Raw genomic sequence first — 25982 nt, 5'->3', positions numbered from 1 at the left:
GCTAGTGGACAGAGTGTTTCTTTTCTGGTCATTCCTTTCAGCCACTCATATAAACAAATATAATTATCCAATCAAAATTCCGAATGATGAGAAGTTTCCTATGCAGTCCTAAGCATACTGGTTTTACTTTCCATAGTTCAGCAAAAATATTACTGGATTACTGGGGCTTTAAAATGTCCCAAGCTGTAGCCCACAGATCTGCACTAGCTCACAGAATGACACGGTTTGGTTTGCCTCTATGATCACAGAGTAATACTAACAAAATCTTGCTATTTGAAAGAATTATTAATTTCTGAATTACAATTAGAATACGATTAGATTATTCCACATTACCCAGTGAATTACTATACGTGCCAACATTCACAGTTTAATCCAATGAAGAAACTGAGCCTATATAAAAATAACTGCCACCAAAGCAGAAGAAAAGCTACATGAACAACTGAACTCAATCTTAACGGTTCCTTCAGATAACTACTCTCAACTGACCCAAATAAACCAATTTACTGGGTCAAGAGAGAGCATGAAGAAACTAAAGCCTCTGTTAGAAATGAGGAAATACAGAATTACTCGTTCATGTAGCACGTATAACATACAGAACAAGCATTTCTGAAAACGTGACCAGTTTCAGTAGGTTGGATAACTTTAGCCCCAAAAACTCTACTACTACTGCTTTTTGGAAATAATTAAAAATATCTCAATACAGCTTAGAAACTTTGATAAAATCCATATAAAAGTAATAACATCATATAAACTGGTCTTTTGCTCATTTGAACTCCTGACATGGGGATTACAAGCCACAACAGATTTCTTTTTTCAAATATCTGAAATACAAGCAATAATTTTCTTTAAATGAGTTGCAATATACCAACCAGTATAGGGCTGGTTTCTGTGATTTCCTCTTAATTGGTGGTAGCAGCAGTAACCATCTAATTCGTAGGATGAACAACTGACTTTTGAATATCTCAGTAATGAGATCTCCATTCTTTGATCTGCTCAAGCCAAAAGGCTTAAGAGGTATCTTGGACTCCTTCCTCTCTCTTTCTTGCATATCTGCATCCAACCCATCAACAGATCCTCATGCTCCTTTCCTCCCAAATATTTCCAGACTCCAACTACTTATCATCCCTACCACCATCACCAGGGGTGAAGCAAAATGAATATTCCCTCTGGACTACTGCAAGTATTCTTCCTAATTGGTCTCTCCGTTTCCACCCCTGCCCTTCAAGACCATTCCCAACATAAAACTCAAGGCAATCCTTTTAAAAGCCTAGGTGGGGAGGAAAGAAGCTGGCCTTGCCCAAAGGAGACATCTGGCCTTTGCCCTCGGCTAGTGGGAGGTAATCTGTCTCATATCTAATAGAAGTGTCCTTGTTAGGGTGGGGGTTGGCCACACTGGATCTTAGGGTAGGGTTGGCCATATGAGAAGGAGCGATCATGTGATTTAGGGTGGGAGCTCTGGCTCACACGGTATCAGTAGACATGGTGACGGAGTTCAACTTTGTGGGCAATCAATCAATCAAACATGCTATCTCAGGAAACTCTAATAAAAACTCTAGACACCAAAGATCAGAAGAGATTCCTTGGTTGGCAACACTCCGTGTGTACGGTCACACATCAGTACCAGGAGGGTAACACTGCCCAGTCTCCATGGGAGAGGAGAACGCAAGATTGACATTAGAACCTTCCCAGACTCTGCCCCACGGCTTCCTTTGGCTTACTTTGATCTGTATCTTTTCCCTTTAATAAACCATAACAATAAGTGTAACAGCTTTCAGTGAGTTCTGTGAGTCCTTCCAGCAAATTGTCAGACCTGAAGGTGGTTTTGGAAACACCCCAAACTTGCAGTTGGTGTGAGAAGTGAGAGTAGTCTTGGAAATCACACCTCAAAACTCACAGTTTGGCTAATGCTGGGAAGGTATCAGTCAGTGTATTTTTTAGTTTTCTTGAAAATTAAGTAAGAGTTTCTAGAATACATGTAATCCTCCTTTTCTGCTGGTTCCTTCTCTGCCTATAAATAGGGTCTACCCTTCAACTTTTTAAAGAGAAAACAAAAGTACCTTGTCTTCCGTCCTCTTTTCTTTCCACTGACTGCCTCTACTCTCTTCAAATCTTCCCAGTAGTCTATACTTCTTAAGGGACTCAAATTTTAATGCTAAAATTCTATCATATTCTCATAAATCTGCTGATAACAAGTCTACTCCTCCTGGAAGGCAAAGACAAATCAAGAAATATAAAATGTTATCAAGCAGCACAGCTTCATATTATCTGAGCTGCATTAGAGATTAAAACAAACAGCAATATTTTGGCCAGAACTATGGTTTCATCCTGAGGCCCCCAACCACTGGCACCTGCTTCACCAGTCTTGATACTGCATACTCCCACAATTGTGCTCATTTTACAAGCTCATTTTATCACTCAGAAAGATTCCATTTGGCTTGGCTATGGTTACCAAAGCCTTACTGTCTTGCTTCAGACTTCCAAATTTTAAATGGCACTATTTAACATTTGGACAGATTGGATTCCTGCCTTATTAGTTAATTAGGGGTCAAGTATTCCATACTGGTAGTCTGATATGTTTAAAACTGAAGGGAAAAAATTTGTTTTTAAACCAGTATGACCAAAGACTTTATAATGTGAATATTTTAAAATCTCATTTTATAAAGTAAACAAGGGACCCCTCTCAAGTGAAAAAAATTAATAAAGACTTCACAATAGTTGTGCATTATCTTCAGGATAAGGAGCCCTAATGGAATTCAAGATCCTTACATGGGATTCAAGAACTATATGCACACAAATATAGCTTTACACTTCCTACAAAACACAACAGCTGTTTGTTTTATATACAGACACAGTTTTCTCTGGACAATTTCAGCAGTACCTCAGCACACAGAGTTTAACAGGTCCTTACAAAGCAGCATCCTCATCACTTGCAGAGACACTGGCACTACAGAAGTCTCACTGGCCTCCCTACCTTACTCAAACCTCCCACCCATCTATTTTTCCACTTTGCCCCACTCCATTCCACTGCAGTCAAAGTGATCTTACTCAAAATGCAAACATGATCTTCTGTCATCAATGGCTCTGGTGCATTTTCAGGATAAAGTCAAAATCTTTACAAGACCTTGCAGCATGTTGCCCTCATCACAAGGTATCTCTCTCCCCTCACCCAGCAATCTCTCACACTGACCCCTCGGCCTCAAAAATTCTTCCCCCATGTTCCTCCAGGTCCTCCTTAACCCTCAAGGTACAGATCTCACCATACTAGAAAGGATGATAGCTTCTCACAAACAAGGTCACTCCCATGTCTACTCCCTCTGACAGCTTCCCTTTCCAACATGAACCACTCTAGTCCAATATGTCTTCTCACTACACCAAAAGCTCAAGAGCAGAAACCATGTCTTTCTTCCTGCTACACCCATAGTTCTTTGCACAGATTTGTCGAATTAATGAGTACAGAAGCAGAAAATGTACTGACTCTAAAGGTTTCGAGTCTATTACTAGTTCAAATCACGTAATTTTATTAACAGTTCTTTGCAAAAATCCATTGCAAAAGGAACATCTTTCTTTGAAGTGAGTTGTTGGTAATTATGATACTAGACAGTTTTTCAACAATAAAACTTCAGTATCAGTTCTTGAGTGTTTGGAGTGAAGCGCATACTTCTTCACCAGGAATTTAGAGCAGAAAGAATATAAATGCAAAAGCAATGGCTGCCTAATGAAGTTTTGTTTTAAATTAATTTCCATAGTCAATTAACATCACGCCCAAAGGGCTTTACAACAACAACCAAAAACCTGTTTTTGTTAAGCATAGGGTCAACCCTATGTTCAAACATGAGCAAAATTTTAATGTTTTATTCAGGAACAATTTCCTCATAAAAGGCTCAATTTCTTCACAAATAGTATCTATCAGATTAGAAATTAACAAATCACACTGTAAAGAACCAACTGAGTTCATTTTTAAATAATAAACTATCTAGGACAAAATAAACTACCACAGACCCTAGCTTCATTTCCCTCAGCACCCTAAAAAAAGCATGAAGCAGAATGGCTGCTCTGGTCAAAGCCTGCAGCCCAAAGCATGAGAAAGAGCTGTCGAATTTCTCTCATTACATACATTTTTTATCCTTTTATATACCTATTCTGTAACCTTAATCATCTCAACCAAGTTTGTCAAGGGCATGGATGCTCTGACACCTCTATCACCAGAACTTAGCAAAGACCTTAAATACACTAATAGACGGAATTAAATAAGCACACTGAATACATAACAGCAAGATGGAAGTTCAGGCCAGAGATGAAATTACCCATAAGCCAACCGTAAATTTTGTGTAAGCTGATCATTCTAAACACAATCCACACAAGCAATTTAGTGCAAATGAGATCATGTCCTCCTTCTCTCCTGATGCAATGAAGGAAGCGCCTATTCTGTGTGAACTCAACCCTTCCACCTTTGCAGGAGCTATTTCAATTACCTGCTTTCCTTCTCTACTAGTGCTTTCCTTTTATTTAAACACATTCAAGTCTCTCCCGACTTGCAACAAAACACTTCTTTGGGCCCCTCAACTACCTCTCTCACTGCCCAAGCCCTTCACACCCAAACTTCTTCAAATAGCAGCCCACATCTCTTCACCTCCTACTCACTCCTGAACTCATGCAGGCACTATGCAAGTGAAGCAGTAAATCGCTAAGCCATAAAACTCCAGATGAAAATAATTTACATACAAAATTATAAACAGTCATTTAAACATCTTAAAATTCATAAATTGAGAAACTTATCCAATTCTCTTTCCGCTCTATGCCTTCTCCTACCTCTCTAATTTTACATCCAGCCCCTTCCTTCTTCACCTTTTACTGTGGCAAGGTCAGAATCTGCACCAGTTCCGAAGTGCATCATGCTTCTTTGCATAGGTCTTTGTTGGTTTTTCTCCCTCTGTTCTGAATGCTTTTCCAACTTTTGTTGATTTAACTCTTCCTCATTCTTCAAGGCGAAATTCAAATAACATCTCCTCTCTGCAGCTTTCCCTACCATCTCATCCAATGTAAAACTATGCCTGAGAGCATGCAACACATCCTATTCTATGTCCCCACCTGCCTGCCTCTTCAGCTAGGCTGAATTCCTGGAGGGCAGACATCACATTAACTGAAATCGTAAGAGTTTCAAAGATCTGAGAAACCCCTAAAATTGCAGGCAGTATTCTGTGTATCTTAATGTTTTAGGAGAAAAAGTCTATAGCAAATATCAGTTTGTCAAAGAGGCATGTGACTCCAAAGAAGTTAAAAATTATTGCCCCCAAAATTAGCACAGTATCTAGCATATAGTAGACACCCATTAACTATCTATTCAATTGTCATCAAAATACTACAAAGTGACTGCACAGTGGTAAATCAAAATATCTATTTTGGGGTGGGAAGGGGAAAGACAAAATCTTGCTTACAGAAGAATTCTAAATGACACAGGTAAATACTTCCCAAGCCAGGAGTTCGAAGCCTAACACCCCACCCACCAGACACAGATGCACGCACACACACACACATGCACACACACAGAGTCCTTCAGGGTAGGCTACACTTAGGAACTTGCTTCCAAGGAAGATGGGGGCAAAGGCAAAGAGAATACTTTACAGTAGGAAACCTGGCAAATAGGATTTTAACCAAGTGATTGAGATGAACCTCAGCCATGATGTCATGTGACTATAATACATGCTCTAATATGAGGTCTTCAGAGGGCACTTCACCTCTAGGGTATTGTTTCCAAAAATCCATAGCACAGTCTAATAAGAAAAATGTCAGACTAACCCAAATTGATGAACATCCTACAAAATGCCTGACCAGCACTCCTCTAAACTGTCAGGGCAAGTAAAGACCGAGAAACCGTGGCAGCCCAGGGGAGACGAAGACATGACAACAAAATGCAAGATGGTCCACCAGGCTGAACCTTGGAACTGAAGGAAGACATAAATGGAAAAACTGGATAAATCCAAATAAAGCCTGGGGTATAATACTAACATACCAATGATGGTTTCTTAGTTTGGACAAATGTACCGTGGTCACAAACAATTTTAACAGCGGGGGAAGCTGGTGAGGTGTATATGGATACTCTGTGCTATCTTTAAGCTTTTCTGTAAACATAAAAAACCTAAAATTATTTTAAAATAAAAGGTATGTATGCATGTATGTACGTATTATTTTTAGAGATGCGGTCTCTCTCTGTTGCCCAGGCTGGTGTGCAGTGGTGTGATCATAGCTCACTGCAGCCTCGAACTCCTGGACCCAAGGGATCCTCCCACCTCAGACTCTTGATTAGCTACGGCTATAGGTGCATGCCACCATACATACCTAATTCTGTGGGGGTTTTTTGGTAGAGATGAAGGTCTCACCATGTTGCTGGGCTCAATCTCCTGGTCTCCAGCAATTCTCCCATCTTGGCCTCCAGAAGTGCTGGGATTACAGGCGTGAGCCACCAAGCCTGGCCAAAACGTTTATTTTTTAGAGTCTCTTTTATCTAGTTACAAATCCCTCAGATTCCCAGTTTCCAAGCTTCAAAGAATTATTAGCAAACAGGGCAGTTATCCAATCTCCATTAAGCGGCATTAGATATGTTATAAAGGGTGTTATACTCAAACCAAAGCAAACATCTGTTGAGTCAATAGCAATTATGAAAATTATAAATTACAACTTAAAAGTTGGTGATGGGTATCTATTCCTTGATGATGAAGCTTCAAATGTGTAATCAGTGACTTCTGAATTCTGAACCACCCAACTTGCTACATTCAAGCATGGTGTTGTGCCAGGCACCGGGATGCAGTGAGGAGTGGGGAAAGGCAATAATCAATTGTTAGCCATAATGACAGGGGAAATATAGGGTGCAATGGGAGCAGAGAGCAGAAGCATCTAACGGTCTGAGCAAGATTATTATGAAAGGACCAGGAAAAATTTTAAAGTAACACTTAGAATAAGGCCTGAAGGATGAGAAAGCATTAGCCAAGAAAAGAGGAAGACAGTGTACCAGAGAAAGAAAACAGCATCCACAAAGCCTACAGGCGAGAGAACACGGCCAGTTGTTCAAGATGGCTACAGTTGAAAGTGCTAGGCAGGGCCTGGCAAGAAACCAGACAACCAGATTTTCAGTCTGCTTCAGGAGCTGTGCCTAGAAACTTGGCCTTGAGTTTCTTAAGCTTTCGCAACAATTCTGGAGCAACTAAAAACCTTTGTGTTTAATTCATTAGTCACTATTCAGACTCTGACCAACACAATCCCTCTTATGAAAAGAATCCGCCTTCATCAACAGCAAAAAAACAAAACAAAAGAAAACAAAACGTTTAAACACAGGTCTCTGTGCTCAATTCTATTTATACAATCGTATTTCCCTCCAGCATGTGCACTGACAGGAATGGCAGGCTTCTAAATGCAAAGATGACGAAATGGACAGACACAGCTAACACAATTTTTTAAGTTCTACGCTTAGGTTCAAGTACATCAAATGCACAAATATAGGCATAGATAAGCCTAGGAGAAAGGGAATAATTACCACAACACTAATCCCACCACACTGCACACAAGCCAAAAACATACAATGAACCTCTCAGTCTTACCCTTCCTGCAACAGAGGACCTGCTTGCCGGCATTCAGTAGGACACGTGATTAAAAATGTGGCTTGTGAGGCCAACATGCATGGTTCTGAAACCTGGTTCTACCATTTACAAGCTGTATGACATTAAGCAAATTACTTACCTTCTTTAAGCCACAGTTTCCTCCTTGCGACACGTGGACATTAACAGTACTAGCTCATGAATTTAGTTGCCTGTTTCAATGAGTTAATACATATCAGCTGTTACTAACATCCACTATCTATTCCCACAGGGGTACCCAATTCTCTGGGATCTCAATGACAAGCCACCTTTTCCTTCACCCTCTAGAAAGCATGTCATCAGAGAATAACAAATATTATCTTCAATCTACTTGATCCACTGCTGCATATAATGTAAGTAAGTCATTCTCAAAACTTAATTTACTAATAATATCGTCTGTACAACCCCCAACTAATGACCACAATGCAGTCTGTTACAACAGCTATGGCAAATACTCACCTAGATCGCGAGAGAAAAGGACAGCTGCTGTCCTCACAGCTGCCCCGCCTCACTTCCTGCTAACAGACCCTGCTTCCGTTTGGCCATCATCTTGCCATGTGCTTTCAGGTAGGCTGGACCCATCCCCATTCCCTACATCAGCAGCATCAGCTTCAACCAGGAACTTGTGAAAAACACAAATTGTCAGTCCCCAATCCAACCTAGAGCAGAAACTCTTCAGGTGGGGCCCGGCAATCTGTGTTTTGATAAGTTCTCCAAGTCACTCTGATGCAGACCAGTTTGAAAACCACTGACCAGGAACCACTGAACTAATAACGGCAACTCGGTATCTCTAAGTTTAGAAATGGGATATACAACAATTCTAGCCAAGGAGGGGCAACTTCTAGAAATTTTGCTTACTCTTAAAAATGAACACAAAGAAGGGACCTTATCTCTTCTGGCCTTTAAAATGTTGTTGATTAGAGATTTGATGCTTGGACCCACTGCAGCTATCTCATGACCCCAAGGGCAAGCCAAAAGCAGATCCACCATGCTGGGTCCTTGATGGAATCACGCCAATAAAATAACCAACCAGGAATCTGCACTACCTATAGGAGCTCCTGATATGTGAGATATTATCACATTTCATCAAATGTAAGACTCATCAGTGGTTAAGATGCATCATTATTTTGTTCATCATCATGAGGAAAAAATGTCAAACAAATTGACACACCATGCATTTAAATGGACCACGTCTCTCAATTTCAGAAATAATCACATATGAAGAAAATTTACATGTCAGAAACAAAAAAAAAGTAAATTCCTTACTGTTTCAGCCAGATAAGCAGAGGTTTTCTGTTGTTTGCTGCTAAAAACATCACAATGCATTTTTTTAAAAGGATATTATGTTCAGTTCTGAGTACTCAATAAGATGCAGCACATACAGATGATGAACAGGAATAATGGTGAGCCTGAGGCTGAGATGGCCTTCATGGGGAAAAAAAAAAAAAGGAATAATGGTGGGGAATCCTGAAATAAAAGAAAGAGACAATGAAATATTTAGACAAAGAAAATAAATAAAGTTTAGAAGGAGGCATCGTAACTGTCCTCCACTATCTGAGGGGCTCCAATACTGAAAAAGTAGACTTTGTATAGCTCCAGATAAAGTGAAGAAAGGCAGACTTTACCCTCTGAACGAAATCTACCAATGTAATGATGCTTTAAAAAATGGTTCACAGGCTGGGCGTGATGGCTCACGCCTGTAAATCCAGCACTTTGCAAGGCCGAGGAGGGTGGATCACGAGGTCAAGAGATTGAGACCAGCCTGGCCAACATGCTGGAAACCCCATCTCAACTAAAATTACAAAAATTAGCTGGGCATGGTGGCACTTGCCTGTAGTCCCAGCTACTCGGGAGGCTAAGCCAGGAGAATCCCTTGAACCCGGAAGGCGGAGGTTGCAGTGAGCCGAGATCACACCACTGCACTCCAGCCCGGGCGACAGAACGAGACTCCGTCTCAGCCTCAAAAAAAAAAAAAAAAAAAAAAAAATGGTTCACACATTCAGAAACAGAATAACTACTTCAAAAATGAAGGGTGTGGCTCCTGTACTGGTTGTGAAGATGGGCCCTTCTAACTTTAAGATTTTTAAGATTCCATAATATTATAACCAGATTAGAATAAAGCAAAATTAAGAGGACTTGTTAAAGCATCCAATCAAACCAAAACTGCCAACAGGAACTGATCTAGGCAGAGTACCTGGTAGAAATTAAATTCAAGAAATCAAAGATTGAAGATGGAATTCAAGGAACCATCACAAGTGCTTCCGAGTACCCCCCTCCCTCCAATCTAAACTCCTCTGACTGGGATCTAGGGTTATCTTGCCACCACCAGTACCTACCTTGGTAAGTCTTCTACTCCTTAAAGTGCCTACTCAATGTCCATATCACAAAGCTATCCATACCCTCCCTTCATTCCTCTCCTCTCCTCTCCTCACCTGAACCAGCCTAATTCCTGTCTAGTGCCTTTGCTCATGATGTCCCTAAAAACCTAGATTGTCTTTAACTCTTTTCACTCACCCATAACTCGCATCTCACAAACTATAACTGAACTACAACTAAACTCAGCAGGTGCTAACAATGACCATAATGCACACATCATCCCCATGCTGGAGCACACTCACTCAGCAGAGCATGATTTAGTGCCTGGCAGTTCTTTCTTTCAGATGTTTTCATCTTTCTCATATACGGTAAACACTTTCAGTGGCTCCTATAGTTCTTTACTATGTTGGGAGCATTTTAAGTCCTTAGTAAATCTTACTGATTAGTCAGTCAATCACTTTGGAAGCTATCACAGAAACTTTCTCATTATTGGTACTTTAATATTTAATATACTTGTAAAATTATAAAATATTTACTGAAGTATATCATCAGGTACCTACAACTCAAAACTCTGGTTGGCTTCATTGAAACAGATGGAACTGAAAGAAGGGTTAGCTCGCCTTTCTAAAGATAAATTTTACTTACTTACTTACCCAGGTTGTAGTGAATACAAGGAACTGAGCAAAATGAAAAAAAAAAAACAGGAGGAAGGCCCACCAGAGGACCTTTTCTCATCTTATCCCACTTTACAGAGTTCTCTCTCTAGAAAGCAATCCAACTTCATCCTATTTTATATGTAAAAAAAGTGACCCAGAGAAATAAAGTGATATGCCCAAGATAAAAAGTTTTTTATTTGCTTACACAGGGACCCACCTAATTGTAAAAGGAAGCCAAATGTTTTAAAAAGAATTAGCAAAGAAACTATAATCCAAGAGTTAAAGGGTAGAGAAAGCTGGGAAAGTTGAGAAGTGGCTGCTGCCCGTGGGCTGTTTAAATGAAACCAGAACTGATCTGCTCACCATAGAGTAAACCCAGGAAAAGCCGCCTTCTCCCACTTGGCCCTGAAGAACTACACTCCAGCCTCCCAAACTCACTCCAGCTTTAGGGCCTTAATTTTCCAAATGGTGATATCAGATTCACCAAGGTCACAAGCTAAAGTAGAGTAATCGTGATCAATTGTGGAAGGGAAAACAAACCAAAAAAAAAAAAAAAAAAACAAAAAACCCTCTTTTTTTATTATAATCAAGTACTAGGTAGTTTTGTTTCAAATTTCATTTAAAAGCAGCTAAATTACAAGGTGAAAATTTCAATAATTTGGCAGGTAAAAATTACAAAACATATTTCCTTCTCCGGAAATCACAAAGGAGAAACTTCACTAGTTATTTTGATTATTTAAAACAGTCCAACTTCTGACTTTCTAAAAATTTTTAAACATTCTTACAAAAGGCCTACTGGTTAACCCAGTAAGGCACTGAACCTCCAGGTTTTTAGACGGTCTGTCAGGCTGACACTTGGGAGCCAGAAAAAGAATTTTGTAAGAAGCGGAAGTGTTTCAATTTAATCCATTACCACTAACAGTGATGTCACCTCCAATATTCATATCCTAGCATAGCTACAAGGTAAGAGTGTTTTAGGAGTTCACAGAAATTTTTGCAAATTCATCACTTACCTTATTGTCAGTCTAGCTAATCGTTTTGGACCATGAGCCTGCAAAAATGTCACTTACAGAAAAAGAAAACAGCTCTTCTTTAAAGAGAAACAGGTTATTTTATCCAATTGGTTCCGCTTGTACAGGAAAACAAGGAAACTAGAACCCTTTAATAAAATAATACCACATTAAACTCAAAATTATTTTCGAGTAAAATCAGTGCCATTTAAAATGATCATAAAATCAACAAATTTAATAATAAAAATTGTTAGAAAATATTAAACCATGCTCTGTGAGGGCCAGTCATAATAATCACCATTCTTTTAAACACGAGCAGATTTTAAACATATAGTTTTGTACAAAGCGTAAGCACTGCACAGCTTATATTACCCAGAAGAATGTATTATCAAGTATATTTCTATTTGCATTGAGTTCTAACAAATGATTACTGTTGCAGGGAAAATGTGACTGGCACATCAGAGACTTTATCTGTTGTCACCATTACCATTTCCCAAGTCGTCACCTAGGATTAAAAAGCTCCCAAAATCCACCCAAATCTGCATATACCATGTCTTTCTTTGGTCACATCTGTAACTATTTCCCTGCTGCAGATAGGTAACTATGACAAAATGAAGTCCTACAACAAAGTCTAAGGGCAAAAATTTAGAAAACGAATAGTGAGTAACAAAATATGCACTGAATGTGGTCGAGGCACTCAGGAGCAATAGAATGCATCGCTTTGCCGTTTGCGTGGTCTGCTACCCCAGACCACACTTCTACCGCACGGACTTCGCGCTACGCACTGCCTGAGCACATAAACTCATTCATTCTTCCTCTGAGGTAAATGTATCATTGTTATCACATTTTACAGTTGAGGAACTGTGGCAAAGAGAGTAGAGTAGTTTGTCCTACCTAGGTCACAGGGCTAAATGAAGGGATGGAACTTAACTTTGTTCTAAATCTTCTCTGTGGTCCCTGCCCCAGCCCTCCATTGGAAAATACACGCAGGCCAAAAGTAGAAAGAGACATCACAAAGACAACCATCCCTCGAACCCAGCTATGTAGCTAACTTCCAGACACATGCTTCCAAATAGTAATGTGAGCACGTTTTGGGGGGCCACTCTCATGCTGATTTCAAGCGTACAATCCCCCTGCCTACAGTGGGGAAGACAAACGGGGCCAAGCCAGCACTACTTCCTACCCGCTTCCCTTCTGGGTCTGCCTATTCACTGCCAGAAAGTCAGAAGTCAATCATCCCACAGGCTTCAGCTTCAATTCAGGTAGAGCAGTGAGGTTTGAAAGTGCCTCAAGCAGAGCCCACAGTTCTCTGATCCTTTACAATATCACACTCTGTAATTGTGTGGCATAGCAGCCATGCTAGGAACGAGGTCAATTACTTAGGTACTCGCTAGACTTTTTCCTTTTCTCCACCCCTGGGGTCCAGGCTCTTTTCCCAGCACTTACTCAGGGCTGTCATTAGCCTTTTCCCCTCAGTTTCATTGCCCCTGCATTTATGTTATTCTAAGTCTTCTCCCCTATGGGTTCCTGTGGGTAAAATACAAGATCTGAAAGGGAAAACAGCAGAAAAGAATGAAATAAAGTGAAAATTCAAGACGTTCTTGTTTTAAGTCCCTATTTTAAAAGATATATGGCTTTGTCACTTTCAAAAACCAAGCATTACTTTATAAGGTATGTGGCCAAAACACAGTCAATAAACAAACACACGCAGACAGATACAAGTAAATACACACAAACATACATGCCACAATAGAGAGGGTCTTTGATTCTTAGGATCCCCCTTTTCTTTTCCATCCATTAATTCCTAACTACACTGTTCTTCTCTAACCATGTAACTATTTCTCAATATCCATTTGTCACATGTGAAATATTCTCAAGACGACTCCTAGCCTTGTATACCTGAGACTTGTCTCCCATACCAACACCATCACTTAATTAAGAAACAATGGCACTAAAGCTTTGCTTACAAAGCCGTGAAACAAAGGTCACCCCACCGGCCTACCTTCCCACTTCACCTTACTAATAGGAGGTTCAAGGGAGATATGTGCTTAAGTACACCAAAGAACGAGAGGTACCAACAGGGTTAACATACGCCTTGAATCCAAGAAAATCCCCTGAAGCAGCATGTCAATACTAAGTAACACAACCATTCCCTTGGCTATCACTGGTTTTTTTTGTTTTTGTTTTTTTTTTTTTCTTGAGACAGAGTCTCGCTTTGTCACCCAAGCTGGAGTGCAATGGCACGATCTTGGCTCACTGCAACCTCCGCCTCCCAGGTTCAAATGATTCTCCTGCCTCAGCCTCCCATGTAGCTGGAATTATAAGTGTACACCACCACACCTAGCTAATTTTTGTATTTTTAATAGAGATGGGGTTTCACCATGTTGGCCAGGCTGGTCTTCAACTCCTGACCTCATGATCTGCCCACCTCGGCTTCCCAAAGTGCTAGGATTATGGGCATGCACCACAGTGCCCAGCCAGCGATCGCTATTTTAAGCAAAGAACTGCACGTGTACTTTCTTTAGTTTTAGGGAGAATTTTAACCAAATGATGTTTCCAGTTTAAACCTGGACACACAAGGTGAGGGCAATGAGGGATGATAAAGAAGATGGCATGCTCTCTTGGGCATTGGCATCCTTATTTGATTAGCAGAAACCATAATTATAATTTACTAGCAACTCTTTTTCTACTTTTCCCCTACTCAGTCTTCAAAATAAATGCAGTGTATTAACTCTCAGATTGTACTCCTGAAAACTTAACAGGGAATCCTAATCCAGTATCAAAATGATTCATCAAAGACAGAAGTGGCCAAGGAACACCAGAAAGAAACCATACGTTCTTGCATCAAAGAGCCTGAAACTCTTGTTGAAATGATCATTTCTAGCTCATGTACAATGGTAGAACTTGTCTTCTCCTGGACATACTGTGTCTTATACTATCTCCTGTTACATGAAGGAACTATAAGTTCTGAAAAAGCCACGTGCAATGACCACTGTTTGATGTTTCCTACCAAATGACTCTAACTTTCCATATCTGTAAACTGATTATATATATACATATATATATATATATATATATACATATATATATATATATAGATGTTTTTTGGATTTTTTTTTTTTGAGATGGAGTCTCACTCTGTCACCCAGGATGGAGTGCAGTCGTGTGATCTCAGCTCACTGCAACCTCTACCTCCTGGGTTCAAGCAAATCTCCTGCCTCAGCCTCCCGAGCAGCTGGGATTTACAGGCGTGTGCCAACATGCCCAGATAATTTTTGTATTTTTTGCAGAGACGGGGTTTTGCCATGTTTGCCAGCCATACTATTCACCAAAGAGAAAAAAAGACCATTGAACTATCCTTCGGTTTTCCAGTGAAGATGTTACTATAAAGTTGTATACAAACCAAATCATATTTATCACTGCTTTGAGTCATTTCAGGAGTACGTGTTCACAGTGGGGGAAAAAATCCCAAAATGTGGCCTCAAGGTGTCATGAAGATCACAAGGCATCTGCTATGGCCTGAAAGTTTGTTTCCCGGCTACATTCATATATTAAAACCAAACCCCCAAGAACTGTGAGAGATAAAGGGCCGTTGCTTATAGACAACCTAGTTTATGGTGGGATTTTGTTATGGCAGCCCCAATGGACTAAGACATCACAAAAGCTTTTTAAAAAATCTAACATTTAGTGTATTTAATTTAATGTTTATTTGACCTAATATTTATTTATTTATTTATTTATTTTTGAGACGGAGTTTCACTCTTGTCATTCAGGCTGGAGTGCAATGGCGTGATCTTGGCTCACTGCAACCTCTGCCTCCTAGGTTCAAGCGATTCTCCTGCCTCAGCCTCCCAAGAGGCTGGGATTACAGGTGCCCACCACCATGCCAAGCTAATTTTTATGTTTTTAGCAGAGACAGGGTTTCACCATGTTGGCCAGGCTGGTCTGGAACTCATGACCTCGGGTGACCCATCTTCCTCGACCTCTCAAAAAGTGCTGAGATTACAGGCGTGAGCCACCACACCCAGCTTAACCTAACATTTAATAGGGAAAATATTAACACTAGTATTCAGCTAATAACTATACCAAAAATATAACAGAAATTGAAGTGATTGCCAGGGAGATACAGGAAGAGGGTCTGACAAGTAAGCTGGCATCTCTTGTGTGCAGCGTGTGTGGCGGTGGTAGAAGGAAAGGCTTCTGTGGGTTTTTAAACGGACTACTGCAAGAGAACAAGGCTGACTGGAAGATGTCGAAAAAATGTCAGAGTAGGTGATTCCACGTGCCCATACACCTCCCTGCACCTAAAACATCAAAAACAAGCACCAACTGTCAGAACTAACTTTGTCAGAACTCTGGAAAACAGTCAAACGCTTACAGCAACCAACTGAACACTGAATCAAGATCTTCAAAGGATAGGAAAGCTTTATGGCATCCTTATTTGCCTTTGCCCTACCTCCTCCCAGTGTGATGGCAGCCCATATTCCAAGAATGGGACCCTGGTCCCTGGTTCCAAATGGAACAAGTAGAACGTATTCATAAATTTTTGGTAACTCCATTCCAACCTGTCAGGGATACCTGAAGAACTGACACAAGCTTTATGCTTAAAACTCAAAACTCATCCAGGCTGGAAAAGTGGTTGGCATTGCTCAAAAACAATCCAGACACCTGGGGTCAAAGAGTACAAATCAGACATGCAACAGATCACCTGAGGTCTGGGAAGAAACGACATGAAGACAGTTACCTTAGGAAATTAGGGCAATCAAAAGCATCCATATATATGGGTGAAATTAGCCACATACTTGCTCAGAATAAAACCCAAGAAGACCTAAGCTTTTTCACCTTAGGCTAAATACTAGCCTAGGCAAAAGTCTGGCTAACTACTGAAGGAGGGCCCCAAAAAAGAGCCAATCTGCAAAAACTGGAAAAAGTATTTTTGTTTATTTGTTTTAGCCCCTGGCATTCAAGGAAATCTCTGTCAAAACCCTACCAGGCTAGGCACAGAGGCTCCTGCCAAGCCTGGGTGACAGAGTAAGACTCCATCTCTTAAAAAAAAAAAAAAATCAAACAAACAACAACAACAACAACAAAAAAGCAAAGAAAAAACAGTACCAGAACATTAGCTAAGAAACAGAGACTTCAGTGACCACACAAGACAAGGAATATAATCCCTACAAAAATAGTTGGGAAAAGTCACTTGACAAAAAAAAAGAAATACACAAAACAAAAAACAACAAAAAAAGCAAACCTCGGTGAAAGAGGAGGCTCCGATTTCCAGAGACACGCCATTGTAATTTTCAAACACCCCATTTTCAACAGCAACAAAATCCTAAAGCATATAAAGGAAAAAGTACAGCCCATTCAAAGGAATGAAATTTACTGACAGAACATGTCCCTGAGAAGGCCAGACATTGTACTTACTATACAAAGACTTTACAAAGCAACTTTCTTAAATATGCTTAATATCAATATGTTGTTGAAGCTGAGAAGGATATTGTATTTCATTAAGGAATAAATTCAATCAGATATAATAATTATAAACATAAATACACCAAACACAGAGTCCCAAAATATAGAAAGCAAGCACTGACACAACTGAAGTGACAAGTAGAAAGCTCTAGAATAGGCCGGGCGCGGTGGCTCATGCTTGTAATCCCAGCACTTTGGGAGGCCGAGGCGGGCGGATCACAAGGTCAGGAGATCGAGACCGCGGTGAAACCCCATCTCTACTAAAAATACAAAAAATCAGCCGGGCGTGGTGGCGGGCGCCTGTAGTCCCAGCTACTTGGAGAGGCTGAGGCAGGAGAATGGCGTGAACCCGGGAGGCGGAGCTTGCAGTGAGCCGAGATTGCGCCATTGCACTCCAGCCTGGGCGACAGAGCGAGACTCCGTCTCAAAAAAAAAAACAAAAAACAAAAAACAAAAAAAAAAACAACAAAAAAGAAAGCTCTAGAATAATAGACTTCAATACATCCTATTCAATAACAGATAGAAGAACTTGACAGAAGATAAATAAGGAAACAGAGAATTTGTACAACACATAAACCAACTAGATCTAACAGACGTATACAGAGCATTTTTTCAAACAAAACAGAACACACATTCTTCTAAAGTGTACACGGAATAGTCTCCAGAAGAGACCATGTTTGTCCACAAAGCAAGTCTCAATGAATTGAAAAAGACTGAAATCATACAATACAAAGTACTGATAGAGAAAGTTAGGTAGTTACAGTAGGTCCTTGGCAAAACTCCTTTAAACAGAGAAACAGCCTGAAAAATCAGGCTGCAGGCACAGATAAGAAAACTTGCACAAACCTCCAGCCCACTCAGATACAAGGAGGAGGCCCAACCCAGAAATGCCTTTGTTCTTTGTATAACCAGTGGGCTTCCAGGAAACAGTCTCTTCTCCTTCTGTGGGCATATATGCAGTGGGCTCTGGTGGGTTCCTGTGGGCACTTTGCTTTCATTTTTTGGACATGATTTGCACTGTTAGCCGAGCCTCTATGAATCATCGCTTCAGCCTCTGACTGGTCCCAGGACAAGGTCCCAGGCCAAGGTCCTGGGCCAAGCTTTCACTTCAACTCCTGGGTGGTCCCAGGCCAAGCTGAGTGGGCTTTCTCCAAGACCAGTCAGCACATTCCTTCCCTGCCCAGTCCATAAAAACCCCAAATCCAGCCTCATAGTTGGCAATGCTCTTACAGGCACCCTCTCTGAGGCAGAGACTTTTCTTCTGCTGCTTATTAAACTTTTAAACTTTTGCTCCAAGCTCACCCTTTGTGTCCATGCTCCTTAATTTTCTTAGTCATGAGACAAGAACTTCAGGTGCTACCTCACAATGAGAGACTGCTACGTTGTGGTGCATTGGTGAGACTCTAACAGTATATTTTGCCACCATGATGCACTGAAGCTAGAAATCAACAAATAAAATGTAGTATATATCTACAGGATGGAGTATTATTTGGTCTTAAAAAAAGGGAACGAAACCCTGATATATCTTAGACCATGGATACCTTGAAAACGTTATGCTAAGTTAAATAAGCCAGATACAGAAGGACAAATGTCATACAATTCCACTTATATGAGGCACTTAAAACAGGCAAAGTCAGAAAGAAATTAGCGCACAGTTTATCAGAGGCTAGAGAAATGAGAAAATGGGAAGTTAGTATTTAACAGGTACAGAGTTTCTGCTTGGGATGATGAAAAAGTTCTGGAAATGGACAGTGGTGATAATTGCACACCACTATGAATCTACCTCATGCCAGTGAACTGTACACTTTAAAATGATTAAACTGTTTCTTTGCCTTTTGGCTAAGATCAAGTGCAAAAATGGTTAAAATGATAAATTTTATGCTATATTTTATCACAATAAAAATTTAAATGATTAAAGTGCTATATTTTGTATTAGTGTATTTTACAATAAATTTTTAATATAAAAAAGTGGGGAAAAGACAGAGAGATGGGACAGTCATTGTGATCTCACAGACATACATAACAAAATTTCTCTTGGAGAGACGTGAAAATGGAAGTCTGCAACTTCTAGCTGGATCTGACGTTAGATCTAAGTTGAACAAGTTTCTGTTATTAGATAATGTCTTGTACTGAAAAAAATCTGCCCTTTGCAGCTCCTCAAAAAGTTAAACACAGAATTATCATAAGACCCAGCAGCTCCACTCCTAGGTATATATCCAATAAAAATTAAGACTCACATCCACACAAAGCCTTGTTACAGGAATTCTAGCAGCCTTATTATGTTCATAAAAGTCAAATAGTGGGAACAACCCAATGTTCCTCAAATGCTAAAAGGATGAACAAAATGTGGTATATCCATCCAATGGAATATTAGTCAGTCATAAAAAAGAATGAAGTATTGATTCAGGCTATACCATGGATGAACCTTGTAACATTATGTGAAAGTAAAACAAGTTAATCACAAAAGACTACATTCTATGACTCATTAATGAAATGTCCAGACTAGGCAACTCTACAGACACAGACTGTAGGTTAGCAGTTCCCAGGGGCTGGGAAAGGGAAAATGAGAAGTGACTACAATGGATGCAGTGTTTCTTTTTTGTAGGATTAAAAATGTGCTAAAATTAGCACATTTGTCGTAATGGTTGCACAACTCTGTGAAGACACAAAAACACAGAATCGCACAATCTAAGTGGGTGAATTTTGTAGTATGTTAATTATATCTTAATAAAACTGTTACACATCATTGCTGCCCTTCAACATTCTGATACACATCTCAAGTGCTGAAGCAAAATCTCAGGGGGTGCAAGAATAGCATCTGTGCATGGAGTACGTTCTCAAAATTCTCCTTTGCTTTTTAAGTCTTTGTAATGTTGAAGAATATTCTGAGATTTAAATAATTTACAGAGAAACTAGGTAACTAGGTAATTAACCTTTGCTGTTGTAACTAAGAATGACACTCTGTTCTATCACCCTTCACAAAACTACTCCAACATAAGAATTTAGATTAGCAATCTTGAATTCTTGACTCTTCCTAGTTTAGAAATCATGAAAAAGAACTGAGAAAATGTTTCACCATCTTTATATACTTTGTTCTTGAAATCCTAAAGTCTGTGTTTTCACAAATGTCAACTGCATGGTTGGGTACGGGGACAGAACTGCTAAGAAAGAAAGGATCTGCTAAAGTGTGGTCAACCACACAGCCAATCTGTATATGAGGCACTCTGTAACATGAACTGCCATTACAAATGTTGCCGGTTTTATCATTAAGCGCACACCCATTCATGTGTGAGTGCACACACACACACACACACACACACAGAGTTCAAAAGATGCCCAAGGAAAAATATCCTATCATCTATTTAACCACTAATTACCAGCGATTAAGAGTTGCAGCTCTCAAAATGCCATTACTCCATGCTATAGAGTTTGGATATTTTTCCCCTCCAAATCTCATGTTGAAATTTCACCTCCAGTACTGGGGCCTGATGGGAGGTGTTTGGGTCATGGGGGCAGATCCCTCATGAACAGATTCATTCCCTTGAGGATAGGGAGTGAATTCTCACTCTTAGTCCCCATGGGAGCTGGTTGTTGAAAGGAGTCTGGCCCTTCTGGCTCTCTCCTGCTTTCCTTCTTGCCATGTGATCTCTGCACACACAAGTCCTCTTAGGCTTCTGCCATGGGTGGAAGCAGCCTGAGTCCCTCACTGGAAACAGATGCCGGTGCCGTGCTTCTTGTACAGCCTGCAAAATCATGAACCAAATGAACTTTTTTCCTTTAAAAGTTACCCAGTCTCAGGCCAGGTGCGGTGACTCGTGCCTGTAATCCCAGCACTTTGGGAGGCCGAGGAGGGCAGATCATTTGAGGTCAGGAGTTCAACACCAGCCTGGCCAACATGGTGAAACCCCATCTCTACCAAAAATACAAAACTTAGCCAGTCGTGGTGGCATGTGCCTGTAATCCCTGCTACTCAGGAGGCTGAGGCAAAACAACCTCTTGAACCCGGGAGGCACAGGTTGCAGTGAGCCAACATCACGCCACTGCACTCCAGACTGGGTGACAGAGCAAGATCCCATGTCAAAAAATTAAAAAAAAAGTTATCCAGTCTCAGGCCAGATACAGTGGCTCACACCTATAATCCCAGCACTTTGGGAGCCTGAGGCCAGCAGATTGCTTGAGCCTAGGAGTTTGAGACTAGCCTGGGCAACATGGCGAACACCCATCTCTACAAAAAATACAAAAATTAGCAGGGCATTATTGTGCACACCTGTAATCCCAGCTACTCGGGAGGCTGAGGTAGAAGGATCACGTGGCCCTGGGAGGTCGAGGCTGCGGCAAGCCATGATCAAGCCACAGCACTTGAGCCTGGGCCACAGACCTGTCTCAAAAATAAATAAATAAACAAAATTACCCAGTCTCTGGTATTCCTTTAAAGCAACACAAACAGACCAAGACACTCCACCAAGGTACACATGTTATGTCAGTCTGGCCATCTTCAGGGTGTTTCGTTCCAAATTTTAGATCTGCACAACTACCCTTTCTCAATGATGGCTTCCCATGGAAGTCACTGGATTATCATAATGGCTCTGACCTCCCTGTTCTGAGCAGTTTCCATGCACCCAGGCCTGCTCCCAAACACAACATGTTTGGCTTACTGTTGCCGGGAATTGGTAATGTAGAAAGCAGGGTTTTTCTTTACCTTTTTTCAACCACAGAAAAAGCTTGCACATGAATCAATTTTAAATTCCAAAGCTTTTCCTGTACTCCATGGCTTTCTCCAGATATGTCTGCCTACTCAGCAGGAGCAAAAGCCAGAAAGCATGCAGGCCCCAAAGAAAAACACTAAGAATAAAACACTACAGAAGATTCACGGGGAAAACATTTACTTTTACAAAGCAAAACCACAAGAAGGATTCTTGCAGGCAGGCTGGCAGCGGCAACATTGTTTCAAGTTATACATTCAATCAATTGTATAAAATCTATTATCTGGTATTTAAGCCATTAACAGATCTATAATTTCCATTTACCTGATTTGGGGGCCAAAAAGGTATGATTTAAAAATATAACAGCTTCCGGCCAGGCGCGGTGGCTCATGCCTGTAATCCCAGCACTTTGGGAGGCTGAGGCGGGTGGATCACGAGGTCAGGAGATCGAGACCATCCTGGCTAATACGGTGAAACCCGTCTCCACTAAAAAATACAAAAAAAAAAAAAAAAAAAAAAAAATTAGCCAGGCATGGTGGCGGGCGCCTGTAGTCCCAGCTACTCAGGAGGCTGAGGCAGGAGAATGGCATGAACCCAGAGCTTGCAGTGAGCCGAGATCGTGCCACTGCACTCCAGCCTGGGCAACAGAGCGAGACTCCGTCTTAAAAAAAAAAAATTATATATATATATATATATGTATATATATATATATATGTATATATATATATATATATATATATACATAAAACAGCTCCCAGAGAACAGAGCTGTGCTCCTACAAGATGGCACAGCATTGTCAGAACATGATTCTGGAGCCAGACCGACTAAACTGGAATCTCTTTATTACGCTGCAGGATGCTGCACAAGCTGCTGACTTCTGTGTGCTTGGGTTTCCACATCTGTAAGTGGGGGTCACAGTGTGTACCTCCCAGGGTCACCATGAGAGTTCAGTGAGTGACACATATGCAAAGCATTGAGTGTCCTCTACATGGGAAACTCCCACTGAGAGGGACTAGTTGTTATTGTGATTCCAATTACACCTGGACAGCGAGCCTTTTTGGCCAGTTGTCCTGTTTAAGAAGGGTTTTCTTCTACTCAAACCCCACCCACCAGTTCCCTGATGCCACTGCCGCCTCAAAAGAACCAGTGTGTGACTGCCAGTATGTACCCACCCACAAGTCACTACTAGAATAAAGACTTATGCTCACAGATCACTTGGACAGCTAGTTATGAGACGGGACACAGCGGGGAAAAAAAGAGGGAAGAACATGACAACTTACTGCTGATGGGGTTACCCTTGGGTGCTCTAGGATGAGGGGAGGACTTTCACAATTTATTCTATGCATATCTGTATTTTTCTCTGACTTGTTTACAACATCACGTATTTCCTTTGTACATTTGCTTTAAAAAATAAAACCACCACTGATCAGGTCCATCTCAATTAATTTCTATTACTCCTATTAATCCATGCAATGCACTGGCTAAGGCTCTGACAAAACAAAATGACTACAGCTGCCGATTATCACCTCACAGTGAATGAAAACGAGAGGGAACCTCAAATTGCATTAGGAACACACGTGGAGATTCCAAACCCTTCCTCTCAAGGAGTAAGTCACTCACTCCTCTCTCTTCCAGATGGCAAGCGACACTCCAACAAAACCCACATATTTCAAACAAGTGCAGAAGTGTTTATTGTACATCCCTTTCCAAAACAGCTGCTCAAGAGAATGTACTTGTGCAGCAAGAAGGAAATCAGAGCGTATGTCCGGCTAATGAAATCTCTACGAGCCGAGCATCGACTCCAACACTGGGAGCTGCCAGCTGCTGCCTAAATACTATTTTCCAGCATCTTCTGAAGCCTAGTGGTTACTCAAATAGATTTTTAAAAGAAAATGAATGCAAAATATTGTAATTATTAGAAGATTATTATAATTAGACATTCTGTTCTTTCCTGTGAGGCAAGGAACAAAGTGGCTGCGACTATTACAAACAGCACCAAGTGTCTTCCTCTGGTTACTCACTAACCATCCAGAGGTCACGCTCAGTTACAGGACAGAGGCCCTAGCCTTTGCACTTTCCAAGTCTAGCTCTCACCTGGAGTCTCGGGAGCACATACTAGAGGGCTTCTCATTATCTCATCCACAGCACCAGAGAAGCACAAGAGAAGGGACAATCAACGGACCCCTTCACCTTCTCAAATGCCCCAAGTCTGCCTTCCGGACAAGACAGTATTTAACCAAAGCTCCACAGTAATTTAGAATTACTAGATTCCCTTTTCCTCTTTCTAGGACAGGTACACGAAAAGGTACTTTATAAAATTACAGGGGAGAGGAAACCGAAAGAATTTGTTGCTCTTCCCCTAAGCGGCCTGAGGTGATCTGGGAAAATGGTTCACTACTCACTTAACCCAGAAAACCCTACACAGTCATGAAATCAAGAGGTTTAAACCTTCATGTTCACTTTACAAACACTTGTGAAATTACCCAGGCCATCAAGGTTGCATATATGAAAAGCCACCAGGTAACTGAAAGATGTCACTTTACAGAAATGGTATCATTCTCATGTTACAATGGTAGAGTCAGTAGGTGTGCCCAGGCCAAACAGTGAGGCTGCACACATGTGAATTTTTGCTGCACATGCTTAAAAATGGTGAAAGTCATCCTGAACTTAAGGGTTTCCATGTGGATTCTCTGGACATCGAGCATTTCGAGGTAAATAAAGCACCTAAGATACACCATCGGACTTACAGAGCTCATGGCTGGACTAACCCATACGTGGGCTCTCCCAGCCACACCGAGATGATCCTTACTGAAAAGGAACAAATTTTTCCTCAATCAGAAGAAGAGGTGGCACCGAAGAAAAAGATATCCGAGAAGAAATTGAAGAAATAAAAACTTACGGCACAGGAATAAATTCAGCATAAAATAAATGCAATCAGAAGTTAAGAAAAATAAAGAATCTGTTTGCAAAACCTACTCCTCAGGTCTCTCTGCTGTAAATCCTCAAAACAAAATTAATTTCTGATTCCCTACTTGAAGATAATTACTTCACTTTGAAGGCAGTATATGATTTTTAAACCCCGTACACTATGCTTCCTTCTCCTACTAGCCCAATAATACCTCAGCGTGGTCACCATACCTTCCAAAATACACTACACATCCATCCGCCAACAGTCCCCAAGGTTCTAATCAGCATTCGTCATGGTCCATCTTTTTTATTGTACAAACAGCATAATCCAAGAACAAGAATACGGGTTAGCAACTGTGGTCTTCTCAAAAGAAAAACAGGGAAATGCTGATTTACATTTAAAGCCTGACAAATTAATACTGATTTCTGACCCCTAAGAATGTGATCAGCTGCAATACACACTACTCTGGGGATGTAAAGCAAATGACCTTGTGAAACTCATTTTACAAGGTTCCCAGCTTGTATAATGAATGTCTCCAAACTGACATGATCATCACTGACCTGTGCTTAGCATCTTTAAAACAACTTTACGAATTACCCGATTTTGAAACCTGAAAAATCTCACAACTGAAATAACCCTAGGAAATTATTTCCTCCAATTGGCCAACATATGCATAAATCCTTTGTTTTGATCTTTATAACCGTTTCTAAGATTAACAAAATGGTTACTCTTATTTCCAATTTACAGATTCAGAAACTGAGGTTTAGCTGAGTAAAGTGACATGTCTCATATAATAAATGGTAAATGAAGATCTGTTACGTGTACTGTGTCAAAAATAAAGTCACCTAAAAGAAAACTTAAGCATGACACCAATACTCGGAAAAAAATGGTTTCAAATATACTGGTTAACTGGTGTTCTTATTAAAATATTCCTTTATGCATTGTATGTATATATTTTTAAAGAAATTATGTCAAGCCAGATTTTACATCAAATTCTTTTCCTAAATATTAAGGTACTGCTCCACAGCATTCCTCATCCCCAAAAATTTTAAGACTACTCAGGCACAATGTGGGAGGCAGATGAAGTCGGCCCCAGCCATTCTGGGTGTCACAGTGCCACAGCCTTGAGGACTCTTAGGCCCCATCAGCAGTTAGGGCATCTCCCTAGATCTGCAGGATCTTCCTCAAAGAAAACCCCCACCCCGCAAAGCCACCAAATCCAAGGAGGATACCTCCTCTGGCTGTCTTCCTGGTGACTTTTAGGTAGTTGTACGCTGCGCGAAGTCTGACAC

General features: G+C 40.7%; 1 protein-coding gene across 1 annotated transcript in view; it reads right to left on the bottom strand.

The window, feature by feature from the left end:
- XKR6 (XK related 6) overlaps positions 1 to 25982 on the bottom strand; it is a 303197-nt gene that overhangs the window by 253544 nt on the left and 23671 nt on the right. The window lies entirely within an intron of this gene.

This window comes from Symphalangus syndactylus, chromosome 1 (assembly GCF_028878055.3).
Source record: "Symphalangus syndactylus isolate Jambi chromosome 1, NHGRI_mSymSyn1-v2.1_pri, whole genome shotgun sequence".
In the NCBI taxonomy this organism is placed as follows: domain Eukaryota; kingdom Metazoa; phylum Chordata; class Mammalia; order Primates; family Hylobatidae; genus Symphalangus; species Symphalangus syndactylus.
This window is presented reverse-complemented; position numbering and strand designations above follow the sequence as displayed.